Consider the following 22764-nt stretch of genomic DNA (forward strand, 5'->3'; position numbering starts at 1 on the left):
AATACTGTTTAAAAAAATAAGATGATTTCAGAGGACATAAGAAGAATGAACACTTGGTAAATTTTAAAGCAGCATTTGGGGCAAGAAATCAATATATTAGAGTAAAGGTAGACATTTTAAAAAGTCTTTAAAAAATTATCAAAGAAATTTATTATTTATTAAAGAACTTAAAGAATTTCATTTTCCAGTATAAAGCAATCTCTTAAAAGGAGCTAAAATGTGAAATAAAAAAGGAAATAATTGATCTCTTCTGCTGTATCATAAATCATACTGATCTTAAATAAAAATGTGTTTGCAAAGTAGTTACAGGGTAATAACTTGACAGGCCTTGTTCACAGAACACAGGAATCAATTTTGTTTTCAAATGAAAACACAGACATGATCTCAATTGTAAAATAAGGTCAATAGTAAGCACAGCTTCCAAATTATGAACTCTTTTTGGCAGCTGCGTTGACACAGTTTAATTACTAAGTCATGTTAGTGATTTTGACATCCTTTTTTAATTTCCACTGCATTTAGAGCACAATATTCTTCTATATCTATGCCTCTAATGACCCTTTCTCTAATTGCAAATCCTAGTTCAGCTTCATGACACCATGTTCCTGGCAAGTCAAGTAAATGGTATATTTGGAGAATTTTATGTCTGACTCTGATAATAGAAAATTGATACAACCCTTACTTGAAATACAGATACATGGCCTTGCTCCTTTGTTACTGAACACCAGTTCATATTCCCCTCTCACAGTGAAGCCAAACAAACGGAAACATCAGAGTTTTGAGCAAAGAAAGGTTTATCAAAGGGCCGTGAATGGGTGGCTCGTGTTCAAAACATTCCGAACTCCCTGAGGGGTTTCAGCAAAGCATTTTTAAAGGCCAGAGAGGGAGGGGCGTCGAAGGGTCTGTGATCAGCTGCTGCACAATTCTCTGATTGGTTGATGGTGAGGTAACAGGGTGGTGTCCCAGGAGTTAACATTATCAATCCTTAGGCTCCAGAAGGTCTGGGGGCTACGCGCTCATGATCAGCAAGTAGTTAATTTCTTCCCTTTGGTGGTGGTTTTTAGCATCTGAAAAATTCAGGAAATACGCATGAGATAGTCTTATCTGGGTACTTCAGAGAGGAGCTACAGAGGAGGATATGGGGGAATGGTCTGTTCCATGAAGGCCCCATAGGGTCCTGCTCGGTTATACATTCAGTTGTACTTGTAAAATATAAAACAGAGGATATTGCATCTGCCTGCTTAATTTCTCTGTAGCAGAAATTATTTACTTTGTACGTTGTGCCTCAGGACATGCAAATGAGGAACATCAAACAACTGGTACATTGTCCTCTTTTTAACTTGACCTACAAGGGAAGAAGCTCGTGTTCAGCACACATTGACTTGTCATCCTTCTCCCAGTGGCTTCTCCAGCATGTAGGACTCCTCCAGTTACTGAAGAGTTCAGTTCTCCCTCGTAGGGATGCCAATCCTCTTCTGCAAATGGAGGAATGGCATGTGGGAAAGAAGCAAGATCAAATTCCGCTACTTGCTTGTAGCAACTTTTTTTTTAATTACTTAATTAATTTGTTTTATTGGCTGCACTGGGTCTTCATTGCTGCGCGCAGGCCCTCTCTAGCTGCAGCCAGCAAGGGCTACTCTTTGTTGCGGTGCGCTGGCTTCTCATTGCCGTGGCTTCTCCCGCTGCGGAGCACGGGCTCCAGGCGCGTGGGCTTCAGTAGTTGTGGCTCGCGGGCTCCAGAGCACAGGCCCAGCAGCTGAGGTGCACGGGCTCAGTTGCTCCGCGGTATGTGGGCTCCTCCCGGACGAGGGCTTGAACCCGTGTGTCCCGCACTAGCAGGAGGACTCCTAACCACTTGCACCACCAGGGAAGCCTCTTGCTTGTAGCAACTTTGAAGTTAAATTTCTTTGTTTAAAATTCGACTTTTCACTGTCGGAGAGTAATAATGCTTATGGGCTTGAATTAACTGAGTTTTCCCTTCTTTACCAGAGATAATTAACTTGGCCCTGCCTTGAATATTTCTGTTTAAATTCGAAATAACTTAAAATTAACCACCTTTATCATCTTATTCGTTGCTTCAAAGTAAGAGTTAAAAGCTATTCTCTTACATATAAAGAAAGTAACCAAAGGAAAAGGGAGCAATGTAGATTCGGGGTGCACTGTAGCAGCCCTGCCCCCCACTGACAAGCTGGGTGACCTGGGGCAGATTATTTAATCTTTCAATGCCTCAGTTTCCTCATCTGTAAGAGGGTGATGACAGATATGCTTGTGATGAAACTTTAATGAGTAAAGTGATGTAAAGCAATTCCAACAATACCTGACACATAGAAAGCACACTTTAAGTGTTTAGTACTTATCATAATTGGATAAATTGATGACAAAATCAAGAGAATCCACATGTGGAGTTCCCCAAGTCCATTCCTAACTATTTTGAAGCCATAAAAATTTCATATAGTCTACATTATCCTTCAGCAGCAAATTGTTCTGCCCATTTTGTTTTCAGTACCATCTCCTGCAGGCTGTTTCAACATGTATATTTAATACAGAAAGATAGAACAATTAATGAAAGGTGAGGTGGGAGACATTTCTGTATATTCAGAAAATTTTTTTTTCTTTTTGGTCAAGATCTCAATCTTCTGTTTGAGAAATGCTGATTCAACCATAATTTTTATTTTTAAAAGAAGATGCCATTGATTTATTGGTAGATCCACAGAATAAAAGTAGTAAATAAATTCAAAGTCATAGAATGTTCTTTTGCTTTCTTTTGTTTCCTATAGTTACTGAAGAGTCTTGTTTGAAAATATTTTGAGAACATAGCTCCAGGTTTTGTGTATATTCACAGTGTCTCTTAATGGAAAGTTGCATATACGCATTAAGAGCTACTCTTATCTGCAAAAAAAAAACCACAAATGAGTACTCTGTTAAATTTGTAGGGATATTCTTTACAGCCTTAGGACTATTGGTTCTCTTTTTTTTTTTTAATTAATTAATTTATTTATTTATTTTTGGCTGTGTTGGGTCTTCGTTTCTGTGCGAGGGCTTTCTCTAGTTGCAGCGAGCGGGCGCCACTCTTCATCGCGGTGCGCGGGCCTCTCACTATCGTGGCCTCTCTGGTTGCGGAGCACAGGCTCCAGACGCGCAGGCTCAATAGTTGTGGTTCATGGGCCTAGTTGCTCTGCAGCATGTAGGATCTTCCCAGACCAGGGCTCGAACCCGTGTCCCCTGCATTGGCAGGCAGATTCTCAACCACTGCACCACCAGGGAAGCCCAATATTGGTTCTCTTTTGAGAATCTTTCTAAGGAGACAGAAAGTGGTCCCTTTCAAAAAATTCCAGACCAGGAAAAATGTATAACCTTTTTGTCTCATTTCACAGCATTCTATATAAGATTAGAAAATGTAGATAATCTTTAGGATATGTCTTCGATGGCTCCCAGGTGTATGGGCACAGATGTTGCAACATTAAGTTTTGAAGTTAGCTCTACCAAAATATGGGTTTTGAAGAGAAGAGAAAATATTCAGCAGAAGTTCATGCTGATAAAATTACACAATAGCACAATGGACATTTCCCTAGGAGACATGAAATACAAAAATTTCAACAGGCATTAAGTGAGGTTCCACATATGGCAGCTTTTCTCATATAGCCACATTGCCTCTTCCTAAATGAGTCCGGTTTTATGCTTTCCCAGCAGGATCTGCAGCACATATGAAACCCAGTAAAATAACATCATTTAGGTTAATAACCAAATAGGAAAGTATCTTATAGGTGATCTCCTCTAAAAAGATTTCATGTTTTAGCATAAAATGTGACTTTAGCCAGCATTAAAATGTTTTTTCTGAAGATTTCTATTTCTAGTGGAATTTAGAAATAGTTCCTATAAAATCTTAACTAGATCAACATTGTATCATTATTATATCACATAATTTTAACTTATGTTTCTTAGAAATATATTGGACTTTCTCTCCAAGTGTTATACAGAATGCATGCATTCCAATTATTTTTCTTGGATCCAGCAATAAGTATAATATGGAATAAAAATCCTTTATCTTGGGCTGATCAAAATGTTGATGGAGATTTAAAGTATATTATGGTATAAGATCTTCTTGGAAAAAGATGGATATTGACAGGCATGCAAGTAGGAAGTGAAGTGTAAATCGGCAACAAGTATAAATTATCACATCCTTTGGCTCATGTTTTGGCCTCTGACGAGCAGGACCATGAGACTAAGTGTGCAGAGAACCATGGCTTCTTGCTCTGGCTATGTGGTTTCTGGCAATTCTTTACCTTTTATAAATCCCGGTTTCTGGGGTAGTAAAATGAGGGGCACGAACTCAATAATGCAGGGATGAGATTGTCCAATTTTATAAACTTTCTTGGAAGGCCAGCTCTGAAGAACCACATTCTTGATGAAACAAGGGGTGATGAGATGGGAGCCAGTGGTCATCAATACACTGAGAAAGCTGAAATTGTAGGTTTTACTCAGTTTTATTCATTGTATCCTATTGATAAAAATGCAGAGGTACTCTAGACCAGACAAAAAGATCAGCCAGGCTAACTTATTATATTTCAGGTCTTAACCAATAATTGGACAGCTAACAATTCCCGGAAGATACTTTAAATGGGATAAATGTGCCCTTTAGCTCAAATTAGGTTGACCCACAAACTCTGCTCAGAACCAGGCTAGATTTACATCACCCATCTTTTTTAGTCCACATGAGAAACTTCTTTTCTTGTAGTTTCTCTGGCTGCTGTTTCATCTTTCAATGAACACAGTGAAACACTTTCTCTTCTGCTCCTACCAATCAAATCCCTTAGGGTTTTATTTTGGCTTCAAGACACCACTACACAGCCCTTGGTGTTTTCCATTATTGATGGGATTCTTACATCACTGACACAGCCCTTTCCCCTCTACTTGAAAATCAGCCTCCACACCAGCAATGCAGCAACAACACAAACACACATTCAGGCTTTCATACTCCAGTCTGTGTGCTTTGCTATGGAGAATCATGGTTCAGGCACATTTTTGATTCATGCAAAATATTATATGAACTTTCATCTTGATTAATTAACTTACTGGAACTTTATATATTCTGAAATCTTATCTTGTATATCGTATCTTGTATGTGATATAATAGTGATACAATGTTGATCTACTTAAGATTTTATATGAAATATTTCTGAATTCCGCTAGAAATAAAAATCTTCAGAAAAAACATTTTAATGCTGGCTAAAGTCATATTTTATGCTAAAACATGAAATCTTTTTAGAGGAGATCGCCTATAAGATTACTTTCCTATTTGGTTATAAACCTAAATGATGTTATTTTACTGGATTTCATATGTGTTTATCTTATCTTGTATCTTATCTTTTCAAATGAAGTCAACTTTAGTAATCCTGCATAATTCATATTGGCAGCACTATAATTTAGGTTTTTTAGGGCAGCTTCATTTTCAAATGATTTCTTCTGTTATCAGTCTTTTTTCCTAATCATATTTTGTAGCTGGAATTTATCAACCAAAATTTTATTTTAGAATATAAGATAAATTAATAATGCTGGTGCCTGTTCAGCTTTTGTGAATATTTTTAAGTGTTTAATGAAATTCCTTGTATTCGTTAAATACACTGAATATAAAAACTATGAAGTTTTAAGCTAAATTATTTGTCTTCTGCATATCTCTAAGTATGCAATATATACATATAAAACCAGTTCATTCAAATTCCACTGTATAAGAAGTAAAGATAGAATGTTTCATTCACATTTAACATTTTTTAAAATTTATTTTTAAAGTACGAATTTTCTTCAGGTTTCTCCCTCAAATAAAAGTGTAACTGACCTATAATTTTAAAGTTAAAAAACAGAAAAATTAAAAGCATATTCACTGCAACAATAATAATTTAGGTTCCCATAATGTAATATGGTGTAAATTTAGATTAAACATGTGTAAACCTCATATGTGGCTTCTCAAGAAGAAAGTATACTTGGCCTCTTGAATGTGGCCAAGTCCCCAGCATGCTGTCATCATCATCTTGTCTTTTAAGATTTAGAAAAACTTTCCCTGAACCTCCATTTTACACATCAGGGAGGAAGTACCACAAACCCAAGTAATATGTGTAGGCTCAAGCGGACATTAGGATCAAAATCTGTAATCCTTTGTCTATCCCTGTCTGGGGAATTTTGAGAGACTGTCTCTACTAATTCTCTAGCATCCAGCTTTGTTTCTGGATCCCCTTTTTCCTTTCTTTTTTTATTTTTAACTTTGTATCAAGCCTAGGTTGTCTGGTTTTGCCCCAAGACCTATAGCCTTGTGGCTTATCAAAGTAATTTCCAAAGATAAAACAGATCTCTTCCTTAAGTGGAATTCTATCTCTAGGTGTTGAACTTTTTATTTCTCTCTGCTGCATTAGAGTTCTGCAACTCTCTGTGCATGAAGTACCTTAATTCTTTTTTTTTCTCAAAACAAACAACTTTTTATTGAAATATAGTTGATGTACAATGTTGTATTAGTTTCAGGTATACAGCAAAGTGATACAGATATATATGTATATACTCTTTTTCAGATTCTTTTCCCTTATAGGTTATTATAAGATATTGAATATAGTTCCCTGAACTATACAGTAGGACCTTGTTTTTTATTTTATATATAGTGGTGTGTATGTGTTAATCCCAAACTCCTAATTTATCCCTCCCTCCCCTTTCCTCTTTGGTAACTGTAAATTTGTTTTCTGTGTCTGTGAGTCTCTTTTTTGTAAATAAGTTCGTTTGTATCAGTTTTTTTAAGATTCCACATATTAGTGATATCATTTGATATTTGTCTTTATCTGACTTCACTTAGTAGGTCCATCCATGTTGCTGTAAATGGCATTATTTCATTCTTTTTTTAATGGCTGAGTAGTATTCCATTGTGTATATATATATATATATATAACAAATCTTCTTTATCCATTCATTTGTCAGTGGATATTGGGGTTGTTTCCATGTCTTGGCTGTTGTAAATAGTGCTGCTATGAATATGGGTGCATGTATCTTTTCATATTAGAGTTTTCAGCTTTTACAGATATATGCCCAGGAGTGGGATTGCTGGATCATATGGTAACACTATTTTTAGTTTTTGAAGGAACCTCTACTATTCTCCATAGTGGCTGCACCAATTTACATTCCCACCAACAGTGTAGGAGGGTTCCCTTTTCTCCACACCCTCTCCAGCATTTATTATCTGTAGACTTTTTGATGTTGGCCTGTCTAACGGGTGTGAGGTGATACCTCATTGTAGCTTTGATTTGCATTTCTCTAATAATTAGTGATGTTGGGCATCTTTTCATGTGCCTTTTAGCCATCTGTATGTCTTCTTTGGAGAAATGTCTATTTAGGTCTTCTGCCCATTTTTTGATTGGGTTGTTTGTTTTTGTTTTTTTTTTTTCTGTTGAGCTGTATGAGCTATTTGCATATTTCGCATCATTTGCAAATATTTTCTCCCAGTCTGTACGTTGTCTTTTTGTTATGTTTATGGTTTCCTTTGCTGTGCAAAAGCTTTTAAGTTTAATTAGGTCCTTTTTGTTTATTTTTGCTTTTATTTCCATTACTCTAGGAGACAGATCCAAAAAAATATTGCTGTGATTTATGTCAAAGAGTGCTCTGCCTATGTTTTCCTCTAGGAGTTTTATAATATCCAGTCTTACATTTAGGTCTTTAATCCATTTTGGGTTTATTTTCCTACATGGTATTAGAGAATGTTCTAATTTCATTCTTTTACATGTAGCTGTACAGTTTTCCCAACACCACTTATTGAAGAGACTATCTTTTCTCCATTGCATATCCTTGCCTCCTTTGTCATAGATTAATTGACCGTAAGTTCATGGGTTTATTTCTAGGCTTTCTATCCTGTTCCATTGATCTGTGTGTCTGTTTTTGTGCCATTACCATACTGTTTTTGTTGACTGTAGCTTTGTAGTATAGTCTGAAATCAGGGAGCCTGATTCCTCCAGTTCTATTTTTCTTTCTCAAGATTGCTTTAGCTATTCAGGGTCTTTTGTGTTTCCATACAAATTTTTAAAATTTTTGTTCTGGTTCTGTGAAAAATGCCATTGGTATTTTGATAAGGATTGCATTAAATCTGTAGATTGCCCTGGATAGTATGGTCGTTTTAACAATATTGATTCTTCCAGTCCAAGAACACTGAAGTACCTTAATTCTTATCACAACTAATGAAAAGAGTAGTTTTTATTTGCATCTAATCATTATTTTACATATACTATCCTTAAATAGTCCAGAAAATTAGCCTCCTCGAAAAACAGTGAGTATAATTGTTAATGTTTGGTGACACGTTCATTATATCTTCCCTCTTCTCCAAGATATTAAATAATGCTAAATTGTAATTTTCAGAAAGATGAAATCAGGACTCATGATTTTCCATAAATACATGTAAAAGATTTTATTTAAATCATTAATTAATAAGGGGACCAATAAGATGTAAAACTGGTTCAAAAAAGAATAATATATATACGTATATCCAAATGTATATGTATATCTCCATAATACACATACAATCAGGAATACCAAATACATCCATACATATACACATACACCCATGATTCAGGAATACTGACATTTGAAAGACTGGTTAATATCATATAGGGCAGTAAAATGTATTCTTTCTTCTCCACCAAACAGAATGCATTTACACTGCTATGAACAAGTCTCATTTTCATTATTATAAGTTTTCTACAAGGTAACTTCTACCCCTACAGATTTGTAAAACAGTCTAGTTGTAGAAAGTCAAAGGAGTAACACCATTATAGAATCAGATAATCTCCAATTCTCTGCCCTGCAAACACCAGATGCCTTGGCCTTCCAAGACTCTCAGCTCAGTCTCCTCCACTCAGGGAGTCCACTGGGTTGTGCAGCTGGTTGTGGCCTGGAAAGTCTCTCCAGACAGTCAGCGGGGACAACCACAAGGCTCATCTCACTTCTTGGCTCTCAGGCATCACTGAGACTTACCAAATTTTAATATGAATTGGTACTTTTATTCTCCATGACAATGGAAAATTATTAGCATACTTAAATTTAATTTGCCTCATCCCAATAAATGCCACTATTGCAATATATTTTAATTCTAAGTATATCTTAACTCCCACAATACATTATTCTTATTATAATCATAACTGATTTGTACCATCACTATTCATTTAGACTTATCCAATAATTACCATTTATCTCACTTATAATTCCTTCCTTCATCTTTGACCATCTGGGATCAATATCCTTCCACCTGAAGAACACAAAAAGGCCACTAGGTAACAGAACTAACAAATGCAGGTCTAATCTATAAATTGACTGGGGTGGATTGTAATAATAGGGATGTGTAAATATGTTCATTTACACATTTTGTTGTAAAGACCAAAATATTGTCAACCCAAATTTTAGCACAGAACCTTAAAGTCAGATATTATTTGGAGTATCTGCTTTCAAAGACCACAGAAGTTCACCATCTACTTACATAAAGGATTTTTTTAAAAAATAACACAAAATAACACAAAATATTATGTCATATATATTGGATAAAATATTTACTGTACCTGGGTTTAGACTTAACCACTTCACTCAACTCATCAGATGAAGGAAATTCTGGACCCTATTGATTGTACAAAAGGTACATCCATTCTGATTTGAATTTCAAATATAAGTGCTACTTTTCTTTCTGCTTTAGAAGGAAACTCAATTTCTTTTCATTACTCTTTATACATCAGGTGCCTTCATTTTAGCACAATATGTAAAGAACAGGTGGTGTAAGGAGTACTTTGAATGTTAATTATTTTTTTCATTTATTTTACTGTGGATCTACCTTTCAATGTGTTTTTATAATCAAGATAGAAACAGGGAGCTTGCTGCTTGAAGGTTTCACTACATTCATTTTATGGCATCTGCTGCAATGATTTAAAAAAAGAAAAAGGAAAAAAAAGAGGTAGGCATTTTAACAATAGCAAGGGGTTTGGGTTGATTGTATGTGATCGCTTTATTTCATTATGAATCTTCAAAAGAAATGTTGAGATGAATCAGTCATGTTTCTAACCAATAAATATCACTCGTAGTTAGAGCTTACATTTTTGACATAGAAGCACGTCTGTTCATTTTTCAGAAATGTCATAATTTATTAGTCTCGGATTTTATTTGAAACTAATAGAAAAAAACTACGGAGAAGTAGGAATGAAAGAGAAAAAACTGGATATTTCTTCTTAAACACATATTTCAAAGGAGAATATTTACTTTCCATTTATCGTATTTAGCTTATTTCTCAAATACACACAAAGTTTAGTTCACCTGTCCTTCATTTTTCTTATAATATTGAGCATAATTCATAAAATAATATTTAGGATCAAGAGGTGTGCAGTTCATAATACATTAAGATATGTAATTTCAACGGAAAGGGACACTTTTCAAAATTAACATAGTCATTTCATACTATTACATTACTCATTTTTCCCATTAACAAAATATATATTATAGACAACCTTAAGCAATCAGAAAGCAAAACTTGCACAAAATGTAGAAATTATATATAATTAATGGATAATAATAGACAAGATAAATATAGATACAATGTGTGTGTGTGTGTTTGTGTGTGTGTATAAGGGAGAGAGAGAGAGAGAGCCAGCAAGCACCTGAGATGTGAAGGTGCTAAGTTGCTGGCATTGAGGATGGAATAAGGAGGCCATGTAAGACACGGAATACAGGCAGCCTCTAAAAACTGGAATATGTAAGGAAATGGATTCTTCCCAGATCCTCCAGAAGGAAGGTAATTCTGCTGACACTTTGATTTTAGCCCCATAAGACCCATTTCAGACTTCCGGCCTCCAGAATTATAAGATAATAAATTTGTGTTATGTTAAGACACAGTCTATGGTAATTTGTTGCAACAGGAATAGAGAACTAATACATTAACCCTCAACATGGTTTCTCCAAACCATGTTGAAAAATTTAGGTTTTCCTTAAATAGTTCCCCAGAGAAAGGAGAGACTCCAATATCTTCCCATGCTCGAGTTGGGAATTACCATAAAGTTGTCCCTCCTTCTATAATCTATGCTAAATTAGGCAGCATTTTTATTATCATGACCCATCCCTTTTTTTTTAATTTTAGAATTTTATTTCTTTTTTTTATACAGCAGGTTCTTATTAGTTATCTATTTTATACAGATTAGTGTATACATGTCAATCCCAATCTCCCAATTCATCACACCACCACTACCACCACCCCCTGCCACTTTCCCCCCTTCGTGTCCATACGTTTGTTCTCTATATCTGTGTCTCTATTTCTGCCCTGCAAACCGGTTCATCTGTACCATTTTTCTAGGGACCCATCCCTTTTTAATGTCAGTCTCTGTTGATTGCACAACTGGAATTTAATTCTGGTAAATCTAATTACTGCATCCACAGTAAGTGCCAGTAGAATAGTTATGGATCTCTAGGAGATTAAAAGAAAAGGAATTAAAGGCAGTAAGAAAATGAAGAAAGAAAGGAGGGAATGAGAAAAAAAGAAGTAAAAGAGATAGGAAGAAAGGAGGGAGAGAAGGAAAAAGGATGGAAGGAAGAGAAAAGGCTGGTTTCTATTTTCTGGCCTGGGAAAAATAATAATTAAAGTAAATATCCAACCAATACTTTTTGGAAATGGAGGAAATATAAAATTCATGTCCACCAAATGTTCCAATTGAGCTCTCCCTGACTAATATCACAAAATGTGAACAGAGAAATTCTTGACCCTAATCCTTGCTCAGGTGTTATTCTAGCACAATGGCTCTCAAACTTAGGTGTATATGAGAATTAAAGTGTTTGTTAAAACACGGATTTCTGGACCCTACCCCCAGAGATTTGGATACAGTAGGTGTTGGTGGGCTTGTGACCTGCCCTTCCATCAAGCTCCTAGGTAACGGTGATGTTGCTGGTCTGTGGACTGCATTTTGAATGGCACCACTACTGTAGTATTTGGCATCCAAATTTAGACAATTCTTTTTGGAAAATCCCTTAGACCTTTGCCTCTGCCTTATTTTTGTTGGAGGGTGGGATGTTTAAACATGGCAAAGATGATGGGTGGATGGGTGGATGGATAGATAGACAGACAGACAGACAGACAGACAGACAGGTGATATAGAGCATTCTCCTCAGTAGATCCGAATCACCTGGATGCCTTGTTAAAGGGTAGATTGCTGGACCCTATACCTCAAGTTCAGATCCAGTAGGTCTGTGGTGATTAGCAGGCAAGAGATGGCATTTTTAACAAGTTCCCAGATGATGGTGACGCTGCTGGTCAAGGTACCATATTTTGAGAACCACTGGCAAAGCCCTGGTTCGTTATCCACACTAGCTGTCTCACATCAGGCACTGAGAGAGGAAAGGGTCTCACAGCATCATCCTGGACTCCCAGACCTGCCGCTGGGAGACTGGACAGATGGAGACCTCTTCCCAACTCAGACCCCTGTTTGTCTCAGATCAGCTGCCTGTAAGCCGCTCTTGCCACCTGTGCCCTCCTTGTGGTCACTGATACAGTGCATCTTTCCCCCAGCGCAGGTCTAGGAGGCCATGTGGAAGAGGGAGGACAGAGACTGCATGCCCAGGTTAGGAAGGTGAGGGAGAGGACTCTGTGTCCATGCGGAAGCAGACCCCGGGCACACCAAGAGCATCCAGAGGATACACTTGAATTGTGCGTCTGAAAAATGTGCTCCTGGCTTTGATGAAAAGGGAATAATGAAGAAAATAAAAACATTTCACCGTTAGTTTAGTAGTTTTACCCACCTTCAGATATGGAATCAAGACAAAGTAACATGAAAGAAAATGGCATTCCATCTGTAAAGTTTGGGGGAAAAAATAGGATTTGGGGCAGAAACTGCCACTCAACTTATAAGAGTTACTGTACACAAAGTAAAAATAAACTTTGATTTAGCAGTCCCCTTTCTGATTTGTCAGTTTGTCTTCCAAAATCTAACATTTTCTCAGCTGAATTTGAGGGGATTCGTTATTTTTTAAAAAATAAAAGGAGAAGCTGAACAGGGCTTTTAGAGCAATGCACATTAGCTGTTTGCCATATTGAATCAACACCTGGGGCACTGATTTGAAAACTTAATGCAGGCTGCTCACCTGGATTGCCAAGTATAACAGAACAACTGGCTGACAGCATCATAGAGAACGCGCTTTGCCAGGGCTGCGTCTTTGAGGACCACAGATAACCTGAAGAGAGGTCCAGAGGTTGGGCTGAAACCTACTTCCCATTTAGGAGCATCTCTTTCTCTCCTTGCCACAAAGTACCTGTGATTTCTAATTAGAAACGCTTTGCTAAACCAAGCTGACCTAATTCCCCTTTCTCCCTCAAAAAATGCATCCCTTTTTTTGGCGACGTTGTTTGGCTTTGTTTATTCGCTAAGCACTGCCTAGTTGCTTAGTCCTCTAAGCCTGTTTGGCCTGCCTTCCCCAACATTCCAAGCAGTAATAGCCTCATTGACCCAGTAATTAAAGAAATCCTGTACCTTTCCACTCTGGCTAGCTGCCCTCTTTCTTTTCATCTATTGTTCTTTTAGCAACACCACCAGCAGATGGTTAGAGATTTTTTTCACCGTTTCAATAGCTTTATATTTTTCCCATCTCATCAAGCATATCTCAGCCAAATGTAATTAGCTTAAGGCTTCTGAGCCCTCATGGGAGATCAGTTAAAGACCTGAGCAATTTCAATAAAGAGCTTGAAAAGGAATCCTGGAAGGGGAGGCATAACCGCAGGAGAGCCGTTATTCTTTAGAAGCAAAGACCTCTCTCCTCCTCCCCATCTCTCCTTCTTTTGGCATGTTAAGTTTCCAGAATATTCATGAGGCCTCCAGGACTTTGGAGCTCTGTTGGGACCATTATTGGGTGGGTGGTATATCTAAGCTCTCTTCCTCGAGGTCAGTGTTTGGTCCCTTTTCACGGATTTCAATCAAGGAGCGCTTCTGGGTAGCCCTTAAGTTACTCCTAAATGGCAAACAGTTTGTTTGCTAAATCTCTTAGACTTTTCATTCAGATTTTTATTCTCTGGTTGTTGGGAACTGGCTGGTAAGCCTTCTTTGTAGTTCTGAGCATTTGATACGAAGGCTAAATTAATTAACCGCAATCCAGATTTGCACCCTGCCTTTGAGTGATGCTGAATTCCCTTTATTTCTGAATGGCCACATGTACCACTGCAGTTGATCCCACAGCCCAAGCTCTTTCCCCCCATACTTGGGAGAAAGCAAGTTTTTGAGACCAAATTAAACTCAATTTTTACTTAAATGGAGGGAAGTAGCACTTAAGCTAAGCGAGTGAAGCACAGATTTTTCGTGGGCTGCTAGGAGAAGGGCATGGGCTCCTCCTTGAATTGTGTGATGTGTATTTTCCCCAAGCACTCAAGTGGGAGTCTCCAAGCCTCAGGTGTTGGGTGGTAGGATGATTAACTGTGGTCTCATGTCAGTTTCTCATTACCAAGATTTGGGTAAAAGGGAGTTATTCTTTGTAAATCCATTACCATCTTTTTCACATAAAAGGAACTAATGCCAACATTTGATTAGAATGACTTCTTTTTTTAGTCTCAGGTGGACTAATTAGTTTTTTTTTTTTTTTTTTTTTAGTAGTGATGCGTAGCTATGGACATGTGCCTATAAGGAAGATTTTATATGTATGCCACATCTGTAGAGGGCATGTCAATCACGACTTAGGGGGAAATTCCTTTGAAAACATGGGAAGTGTGTTCTGAGCAGTGTTATACCATTGAGTAGGCTTACAAAGCAGACCCCAAACACTTATAAATGGACTTACTGTTGTTTCCAAAATAGGACATAACATTTAAAGTAAAAATGGACTTACAAAAAGGATGTAAGCAGGGAAGAAGTTTTCTGAAGGTAGGCAAATAGGAACTTGGTGTTTTACAGAAGCTTTTCATAAATGTTAGTTTTGCATAGAAGAATGAAAACTTAATTACAGTAAAGCTGCACCGTCATTGCCTAGAATACAGTACGCCCAAGAAACTAGACTATCCCAGCCAGGGGGACAGTTCTGGTTCATGAAACTGATTGTCTGGGTGAAAAATGAACAAGAAAAAGAGAAAAGGAAAGGAAATTGCTGGCAAGACCTTCATTTTATAACAAGATACGGAGAGATACAAGGATGATCAGCAAACTTGATGTGCAGAAAATATGCAGAAATGCTCTTCGGTAGCATCTTATATAACAGCTTGGTCATTAGCCAGAGTGCTGGGGGCAGGATAACTTTGGTCCATTTCATTTTCCAAATAGCTGATGCTTAATCAGAAAACTTCAAAGCCAGCCTCTCTATTTTAGAAATTTCCAAAATGATGATATTCATTTTCCTCCATTTTGAAGTTATAGAAATTAAGGGTGTGCAGAGTTAGTGCCCCTGGGGGTCACGCATGCAGTTGGGGGGTGCCAGGACCGACGTCTGTTGTCTAAGTTGTGGCCCAGCCTTCTCTCCACCTCACCTTTCCCCTATGAGCTGCTGTTGGGGAGGAGGAAATTCCCCCCCTAACCCTCTTGAGTTCTTGTGGCTGGACTAATAATAAAATTGACACAAGATACAGTAACAGGAAAAAAAGAGACAAATCCTAATTTGTGCGCTTGGAGATCTCATAGAAAGTACCTAAGACGTGGCCAAAGCAGGCAGCTTTTATGTGTATATATATATTTATAAATTTATTTCTTTATTTATGTTTGGCTGAGTTGGGTCTTCATTGCCGCGCGCGGGCTTTCTCTAGTTGCGGCCAGCGGGGGCTACTCTTTGTCGTGGTGCGCGGGCTTCTCATTGCGGTGGCTTCTCTTGTTGTGGAGCACGGGCTCTAGGCTCACAGGCTTCAGTAGTTGTGGCTCGCGGGTTCTAGAACGCAGGCTCAGTAGTTGTGGCGCATGGGCTTAGTTGCTCTACTGCATGTGGGATCTTCCCAGACCAGGGATCGAACCCGTGTCCCCTGCATTGGCAGGCGGATTCTTAACCACTGCGCTGCCGGGGAAGTCCCAGCTTTTATATTTTTTTTAGACAAAGAAACAATACATTTGAGAGGAATTGACAGGACAAAGAAATTTAGGTTTGGACACTTAATTAGTAAGGAATTTAAGCAAAGTTTGGCCTTGAGGTAATAAATTAAAGAAGTAACAAGGTTTGTTTATACAGGCTTCTCTGCCCGAAGTTCCCTATCTCTGGCAATAAGGGTGTCCTTCTACCTCCACATGCAGGGAATATACCTTTCATATGAGAGATTTATTTCCTGCTATCAGGGAGACAGAGAGGAGGGTCAAAGTGGCCCTCTTGGACTGGCCATTTCTTAGTAACTTTAAATCAAAATAATCAATATGCCATTGAGGCATATTTGGGGGTGGCATCTCCTGGGCCCCAGCGCTGCTCTAAGGGGTTGTGGCTGATAGAGAATGATATTCCAGGAGGTGTCTGCTGCATTTCAACTTAACTCATTTCTGAAATGGTAAAATAATCCTGCTGTCAATCTTGCAGTTGGAATTGATCCTGGAGGTCACCCAGTTTAACCTCCTTTCCAGCAGACACTGTAGCCTCTGCTACAGGATGCACCTGATGGGGTGCTCACACCCTTTCATAGCAGTTCTTCCCTCCCCAGATGACTTTGAGTGTTCAGAAATGAACTTGATTTCCTCTTTGATCTCTTGGTTATTTAGTAGTGTATTGTTTAGCCTCCATGTGTTTGTATTTTTTACAGATTTTTTCTTGTAATTGATATCTAGTCTCATAGCATTGTGGTCGAAAAAGATACTTGATATGGTTTCAATTTTCTTAAATTTACCAAGGCTTGATTTGTGACCCAAGATATGACCTATCCTGGAGAATGTTCCATGAGCACTTGAGAACAAAGTGTATTCTGTTGTTTTGGGATGGAATGTCCTATAAATATCAATTAAGTCCATCTTGTTTAATGTATCATTTAAAGCTTGTGTTTCCTTATTTATTTTCATTTTGGATGATCTGTCCATTGGTGAAAGTGGGGTGTTATAGTCCCCTACTATGATTGTGTTACTGTCGATTTCCCCTTTTATGGCTGTTAGCATTTGCCTTATGTATTGAAGTGCTCCTATGTTGGGTACATAAATATTTACAATTGTTATATCTTCTTCTTGGATTGATCCCTTGATCATTATGTAGTGTCCTTCTTTGTCTCCTGTAATAGTCTTTATTTTAAAGTCTATTTTGTCTGATATGAGAATTGCTACTCCAGCTTTCTTTTGATTTCCATTTGCATGGAAGATCTTTTTCCATCCCCTCACTTTCAGTCTGTATGTGTCCCTAGGTCTGAAGTGGGTCTCTTGTAGACAGCATATATACAGGTCTTGTTCTTATATCCATTCAGCCAGTCTATGTCTTTTGGTTAGAGTGAGGTGGATGGACCTAGAGACTGTCATACAGAGTTAAGTCGGAAAGAGAAAAACAAATGCCGTATGCTAACACATATATATGGAATCTAAAAAAAAAGAAAATGGTTCTGAAGAACCTCGGGGCAGGACAGGAATAAAGACGCAGATGTAGAGAATGGACTTGAGGACAGAGAGGGGGGAAGGGTAATCTGGGACAAAGTGAGAGAGTGGCATGGACATATATACACTACCAAATGTAAAATAGATAGCTAGTGGGAAGCAGCTGCATAGCACAGGGAGATCAGCTCAGGTGCTTTGGGTCCACCTAGAGGGGTGGGCTAGAGAGGGTGGGAGGGAGACACAAGAGGGAGGAGATATGGGGATATATGTATATGTATAGCTGATTCACTTTGTTATAAAGCAGAAACTAACACACCATTGTAAAGCAATTATACTCCAATAAAAATGTTAGAAAGAAAGAAAAGAAAGGAAGGAAGGAAGGAAAGAAGGAAGGAAGGAAGGAAGGAAAAGGAAAGGAAAGAAAAGAAAAGAGAAAAGAAAAGAAAAAGAAAAAGAAAAAGAAAAGAAAGAAATGAACTTGGCTTTCCTGTGGCTTCTTCTCATTCCTCCCAGTTCTGCCCTGCACAGCGAACTAAAGTGAGTCTGGCCCATATGGCAAGAACCCCTTGAGTATTTGAAGGCAGTTTGCAGACCGACCTCCTGTGTCTTTTGTTAGTCACTTAATTCATTCCATATTTATTCCAGATACCTCTCGTCTTACAAGCTCTTCAAACCCTTCATCATCTTGGCTGTGTCCCTCTAAGCAAGCTAGATTTTCCAACTTCTCTCTCAGAACATGGGTATAGGATTGCACACAGTGATCCTGACCTTCATTTGTCAAATCAAAGGCTAGAGATTTATTTTTAAAAGAAATTTCTTCAAGCCCTGGCAACTCTGCGTATGAATATCTCCCTGGGTGATGAAATATCCCAGCCTGATTCTGCAGCCTGACTCTCTGTGCTTATAGGCAGGCTCTTCTCTAATGAGCCAGGAACAAGTTATCTATCCTAGACTTGGTTTCCCCATCTGCAAATGGAGCTAACAATAGCACCTACCTCAGACGATAGTTTATAAGGATCATATGATTTCATATGTGTAAAGTTCTAGCAATCGTGCCAGGCACATAGTAAACTCTTAATAGTATTAATATTATTTTTGTTATCATTGCTGTGAACAGAAGCCCATACTCCAAGCCAAGGAGAATCCTCACGTTTTTGTGATGAACAGTGAGAAATCTGAGAACTACAGGAACACGGGATCAAATGTTACCATCCTCCTTATAATGACTTGGCTAATCTACTCCCTTGGTTGCTACAAGCATGATGTGGGACCACAAGGGCGCCCTGAGAGACGTGCAGCTACTTTCATCCTCCAAATGTGCCCCAGCTAGAAGTCCAGTAGTGTTTCTTTAGCTGCTGACACCTTTGATAGTAAGAGACCTAATGAAAGGGATGCAGCCGATCTAGAAATACACCCTGCAGCCCTTGGCTTCTGGCAGATGTGCTGTGTCATGAGAATACATCTGTCACAGCTGCTTCTGTCCCCAAGCAGAAATGAAGGGGCCATGCAAACAACTCCAAAATCTGGTAAAAATGGGCCAGCAAACTTAAGGAATAAAACATTCATGAAGGGAGATCTATGTGCTCCCAGTGACATTATTTTTACTCAGCCACCAAAGAATGAACTCTGCAGCTTATATAACACAACTGTAGAGTCATGGTGGACATTTGTATAGAAACATGGCAAAGCGGGGAAACAGGAGCATGGAAACCATGATCTATCAGCTTGTAGGTTTAAAGTTTTAGAATGTATCTTGAATTCCACTTCCTTATTCATGTTCCTTGTTCGGGGGGTTTATATTTACTAGAACTTCTTCCAGCTGTTGCCATTGGAATCAGACATATTATCAAGCAGGAGACAGAAACATCCCCCACCTCACTCTGTATCGTTCCCTCCAGCGCCCATCCTATAAAGATACTCAAAAGCTCCAAAGGAGCCACATTCTCAGGAGTACTGAATTGAGGACAAACAGAAACGTGGACTCTGGCAAATCAGTAACCGTAAGGAATTGCCGAGAGACACGGTGGTAACTTTTTAATCCTTCTAGGTCATTCCTGATGGGTTCGATCTTAGACTATAATGGCAGAAGTCCAATTTTTCCCTCTGCTGTACTTGATTTTAAGTTGCCAGGGTTGAGGTCCTTGTTTAATATAAGCTACATTCTCATCGGTGTCTTTATTAAGATTATTAATGATTATGAAAATCTCACCTTAGAAAAAGACAAGAGAGAGAGAGAGAAAGAGAACCAGATGAGCTTGTGATGGAGGTCCTGGTGCATTTGGGTCACCTAGGCAACACCACACAGCCTAACTGCAGAGAGCTGACCTTCACAGTTCCTTCTCTGAAGGGCTCCCACAGGACCAGCATCACGTGACATCTGTGCTGGCTACAGAGTCCCACCGGCACTCACCTCTTATCTCAGCATACGCCAGTGATCACAGCCACCAAGACCAGGGGACAGAATATAAAAGAACGCTCCTTTGTCTTCTTACCATTTCATCTTATTTTCCCTTGAGAATTTATATTTTGTACCAACCATATTGTAACGATACAAGCAGTTCTAGAAAATGGGGAAATAGAGCACTATGATATCACGACCTTATTATATCAAACTGTTTTGGGCTTTAGCCTCTTTAAAGTGTGTATTCGGCCACCAGGAGGTTTCTGAAAGCTCTTGTGGGCATCTCATCCCCATGTCTCCCAGGCGTACTCCTCTTGGGTTATGGTCCTTGGGGTTTTTAAGAGCTTAGGGTATGAGAATCATGTCAGGAGACTTAGCACCCCCTCCATCTTTCATGGGGATAGACCAGCAGCCCCTGGCCATCACTTTTCCTCAATCACATTTTGGCCCCTGTGAATCCAGATTCCTCATGATTTGGATTCCGGTAAAGTAGTAACTGGAATAAAGGCTGGGACTGTACCCTCTCAACACACAGTCGTACAGGCTCTTATCGAAACCAAAACCTTTTTCTCTAATTGTCAGTCTCTCTTTTCAAAATTAAGCCAGTCCTTTTCAAATGGCAGAAAGGCACTTCAAACATTCCCCGAGCTTCCCCAAACAAAATGAACCCATTAGGCTTGGCACTTTGAGTATCTTACCCTAAATGGGAAACAGGATGGGTTGGGTGGACGTGGGCTGGGGCTGTGTTGAGGGAGCAGAGATGTTTGGTGTCACTGAAAGTGCCATGAACTGGGACCCTGAAAGAAGTGTGTCTGAATCCAGATTCTGGCAATCTGCTCCCTCTTGAGCAGGGAGGGTTGTGAGACCCAACACTGAGGATGTGATACCCTCTTATTGAAGGTCTGTCAGAATTTACCGACAGGATGAAATGGTACCCGCTGTGTATGATCAGAGTTTGCAAGGCCAAAACAATAACCACTGGCCTAGAATGAACCAGTTAGCCGTACCATTTGGCAGAAACTGGCTTCTCCCTGACGTTCTCTGATGTAGATACAAAGTCCTAATTGTCCAGAGTTGAACCATAAGTTGAAATACCAGCAGATTCCAGTGGTTCTGAGTGGTGCAAGTTGTTCCGAGGTGCAGAGTATGAGTCTAGGTCTTCCTGGGAGCAGATGCTAAAATAAGATTTATTAAGGGAATTGCCTGTGTGAGAGCAAAGGAGGAGGGGACTGCTGAAGGTGGGGAGAGCCCTGAGACCACATGTAAGGGTGACCCCCAAGAGAAGGACATACGGAAGGAAGGTTGGGGGGTGTGCAGTGGAAGAAAGTTTTGTCAAAGCCTCTGGGATTCCTTGAGGCAAAGTCAGCCAAGAATGACTTGCCTTAGTTCCCCTCGGTCATTGGCTGGGAGCAGGAGCCTGCAGGAAGCATGGCCTCAGGACAAATGCAATGACAGATTCCAGAGCCCAGCAGCTGGGGCCCCAGTCAATGGTCAGTTACTGCACTCCCTGGAACTTCAGGTTTGCAAGGTACATTCTCCTGGCTGCCACATGGAGTCCTAAAAACTTAGGACTAAATAAACTACCCAGTAAATTAGTTAAGCACACAATGTGAGTGTGCAGCTAATTCTCAGAAACAAGCCCATTTGTCTCCTAAATTGATTATAAAATGTATGAACCAAGACTTCAGCATCCAAAACAACTGAAATGTCTTTCAAAACAATTGCCTTGGCAAATCGTATGCTGTTAGGGAGCGCTCTGAAGTCAACCCTAATTGTAGTCACATGGGCAAGTTTACTCAATACTCACTGTCTCTACCCCACTCTGTATGACTGTGGCAAGAAAAGCAAGACCCAGGCTTTGCAGAGAATTCCTCCCTGAGACACCCCAGGGCAGCCCCACGTACCAAACTTACCCTGCGTGGACGCAAAGGACCAAAGGTCAGAAGAGTCCTAGAGCAGCCCCTCACTTTACACCCTTCTTTTTCCCTCACTTTCCTCACACTCCGCATAGAATGTGGGGAGCTTCTGTTCCCTTTTCTCTGACCCCGAGTCCCCAAAGTAGTTCTCAGCTTTGCTCAGGGCAGTTTCTCCTCTGTGTGTTCTGTCCCTTTGAAATGGGGCTAGAAATGTTTGTGGGAACAGCAGCCCAATTCACTGCCCCGATAGTTATGAAGCACTTTGCTTACATTCCAGTGTTTTGATGCCAATGATCCCTCCCTTTTGGACACAAGAACATCAGAATTACTGGATTCTCTATGTTATTGTCTTGGTACCTCATTCTGGAACATGCTCTCAGCAGCCCATGCTCTTAGTAGCCAAGTGACCTTTGACCATCAGAGATCTGGAGAACATATTCATGTTCTCAGGTCACCAGAGATCATGCTTAGAGTGTGCAAGAGTGCTTAGTGGTGCCTATGGAAATGCTCTTGGGAGCAAAATATGCCAGATACTTTGTATCACCTACATGCTTGATTATCTTTGCACCTTTGGAGAATGTCATGCATGCCTGGTTATATCAAAAGTGTAATAGTATCCAGAGAATAGGAAATGAAAAGGGAGTATAAAAACTTCACTTCCAGATCATAACTGATACATTTTGAATTGAATGCAGTTATCTGTGTATGAACTTTTTTTAATGCTCAACCATATTTCTAACATAATTTAAATTTTAGCAGAATGGGTTTTCCCCTGTATTGTCAAGTTGAATTAAATGGGGAACAATAATGTTATTAATGGTTTTCACATGGACAGCAGTATAGTAAAATTCATCCCTGGTCATTTCTCTGCTCTGAAGACTATATTCATGGCTATTATATGCTTAAACTCCAGTTGTTCTAAGAAACATACATTTTACAATGAACATTAAACTGAGCT

General features: G+C 39.1%; 1 protein-coding gene across 1 annotated transcript in view; it reads left to right on the plus strand.

The window, feature by feature from the left end:
- Positions 1 to 22764, plus strand: part of MACROD2 (mono-ADP ribosylhydrolase 2) — a 1985747-nt gene that overhangs the window by 1905056 nt on the left and 57927 nt on the right. The gene's annotated exons all lie outside the window — the stretch shown is intronic.

The sequence above is a fragment of the Balaenoptera musculus genome, chromosome 15 (assembly GCF_009873245.2).
Source record: "Balaenoptera musculus isolate JJ_BM4_2016_0621 chromosome 15, mBalMus1.pri.v3, whole genome shotgun sequence".
NCBI classification, from domain to species: domain Eukaryota; kingdom Metazoa; phylum Chordata; class Mammalia; order Artiodactyla; family Balaenopteridae; genus Balaenoptera; species Balaenoptera musculus.